This window comes from Rhinopithecus bieti, unplaced genomic scaffold (genome assembly GCF_001698545.2).
Source record: "Rhinopithecus bieti isolate Rb0 unplaced genomic scaffold, ASM169854v2 scaffold_4609, whole genome shotgun sequence".
Lineage (NCBI taxonomy): Eukaryota > Metazoa > Chordata > Mammalia > Primates > Cercopithecidae > Rhinopithecus > Rhinopithecus bieti.
Window position 1 is genome coordinate 1 of NW_016804398.1, and position 2,735 is coordinate 2,735.

At 41.5% G+C, this 2,735-nt stretch overlaps 1 pseudogene; it reads right to left on the reverse strand.

Annotated features, from left to right (window-relative positions):
- Positions 1–7: 7 nt before the first annotated feature.
- On the reverse strand, positions 8–2,371 carry LOC108526859 (serine/threonine-protein kinase B-raf pseudogene; annotated as a pseudogene).
- Between the last annotated feature and the right edge of the window lie 364 nt (positions 2,372–2,735).

Consider the following 2,735-nt stretch of genomic DNA (forward strand, 5'->3'; position numbering starts at 1 on the left):
CAAGCATATAGACTAAAATCCTCTGTTTGGAAACCAGCCCAATTCAAGTAGAGTTCTGATGCACTGCGGTGAATTTTGGCAATGAGCGGGTCAGCAGCACAATAGCGGTGAGAATTTGGGGAAAAAGTGGTCTCTCATCTCTTTTCTTTTTGAGGCACTCTACCATTAATCTGTTCATGGCTTTTGGACAGTTATTCTGCACCTTACTGAGATCTGGAGATAGGTATCCTCATCCCACCATAAAAATTATCTGGTCCCTGTTGTTGATGTTTGAATAAGGTAACTGTCCAGTCATCAGTTCATATAGAACAATCCCAAATGCATATACATGTGACTGAAAGCTGTATGAATTTTTATCTCACATTCTGATGACTTCTGGTGCCATCCACAAAAAGGATCCAGACAACTGTTCAAACTGATGGGACCCACTCCATCGAGATTTCACTGTGGCTAGACCAAAATCACCCATTTTCACTGTGAGGTCTTCATGAAAAAATATATTATTACTCTTGAGGTCTCTATGGATGATTGACTTGGCGTGTCAGTAATCCACGCCCTGTGCAGTCTGTCGTGCAATATTCGTAAGTTTGATCATCTCAAATTTGGTCTCAATGATACGGAGATGGTAATACAAGCTGGAGCCTTCACACCACTGGGTAACAATAGCCAGTTGTGGCTTTGTTGAATAGCCCATGAAGAGTAGGATACTCACATGTTATGTTTTCCTGAGCACTCTTCCTTCAATTTTGAAGGCTTGTAACTGCTGAGGTGTAGGTGCTGTCACATTCAACATTTTCACTGCCACATCACCATGCCACTTTCCCTTGTAGACTGTTCCAAATGATCTAGATCCAATTCTTTGTCCCACTGTAATCTGCCCATCAGGAATCTCCCAATCATTGTTCCAGTCCTGTCTACCAAGCATTTTCATTTGATTCCTGTCTTCTGAGGATGAAGATGACTTCCTTTCTCACTGAAGTCCTGGAGATTTCTGTAAGGCTTTCACGTTAGTGAGTGACCCAGGCAGGGGGTGTGGCAGACAAACCTGTGGTTGATCTTCCATCACCACGAAATGCTTGGTTTCTAATCAAGTCATCAATATCGACAGGTTCTACTGTGCTTATATGCATATTGGGAGCTGATGAGGACCAGTTTCGCCCAAATTGATTTCGATGATCTTCATCTGCTGGTCGGATGAATTGGAATGGATGTGGAATTGGAATGGATTTTAAAGGAGACAGATTGGTGAGAATTTGGGGCCCAGTAGAGTCTCAGCGGGGTGCAGAAGGGGATGATCCAGATGTAAGGGCAGTCTCTGCTAAGGAGGCCTCTTCCTGTGGTATTGAATGGCGTTCAAAGAACTTGGAGAAAAACAACAAATCAAGTTGGTCATAATTAACACGTATCAGTGGAACCTCTGTACTACAACACTGGTGAAATTTACAACCACATGTTTGACAGTAGAAACCCTGGAAAAGCAGCTTTTGACAAAAGTCACAAAATGCTTAAGTGAAAAATGTTTTTTGTATAAAGTTGAGTATTGTAAGTGGAACATTCTCCAATGCTTCCACATTCAATTCTTCTCCAGTAAGCCAGGAAATACCAGTGTCCTAGCCAATTGGTTTCTTCTCTCCATCCTGAATTATGTAAACAGCACAGCACTCTGGGATTAGACCTCTCATCATCAGTGCTTTCTTTAGACTGTCTCCAACTGTAACTCCACACCTTGCAGACACCACTGTCCTCTGTTTGTTGGGCAGGAAGACTCTAACAATAGATTTTTGTGGTGACTTGGGGTTGCTCCAGGCCACATCTGTGGAATTTTGAAAAACTGAAAGAGATAAAAGTAGCACTGAAAGGCTAAAAGAGGAAGAAGATTTAACAGTGTCCATTGATGTGGAGCTAGAAACAGAAAAATCAGTTCAGTTCCCCAGAGATTCCAATAACTGTTGTTCTCTCTATTGGAGTGTATCTAGCTTGCTGGTGTATTCCTCACAGGCCTGCAGATATATTGATGGTGGATTATGCTCCCCACTAAATTTGTCTAATATGGTCTCTATATGTTCCTGTGTCAACTTAATCGATTATTTGTTTGATATTCCACACTTTGTGCTATTTGTCTTACTGATTCTTTCTTTTCTTCACTTCTTCGGGATTAATTTTTATTAATCATTTGTTCTCTTCTGTTGGTTTAGAAGTTAAAAGTGTGGTTTCTACATTTTTGGAGGATAATCTCCTCGGGAATGTCAGAGTCTGCAGCCGAAAAGGCCGCAGCGCTGGCGCCGGCCTCAGGCTCAATGTCCCCATTGAACAGAGCCTCGCCAGGCTCCGCGCCACTGCCACCACCACGGCCACTGCTCAGCAACACCATCTTATCATATGTTTTCATTTATCTGGGATAAATGCCCACAAATTCAGTTACTGTGTCATGTGGTAATTGCATGTTTAGTTTTTAAAGAAACTTTCAAGCTGTCAAGGGCAAGGCAGGTTAAGGCAGTCAAGGGCAAACCAATAATACCAATAATAATAATAATAATAATAATAATAATAATAATAATAAGGTAGACTCACTCCAAAAGGGAGATTACTAATGATGCTGGACAAGGTCTTAAGAGTGGCACAGTTACAAGACAAAACAAAAGCTTTATACATTTTTCCTTAAGCTGATCAGCAGTGCAGCGTAAGAAGACTGAAGTTAAACAGAATGGTGAAACTCCTTTACTACTCCTCCCCAT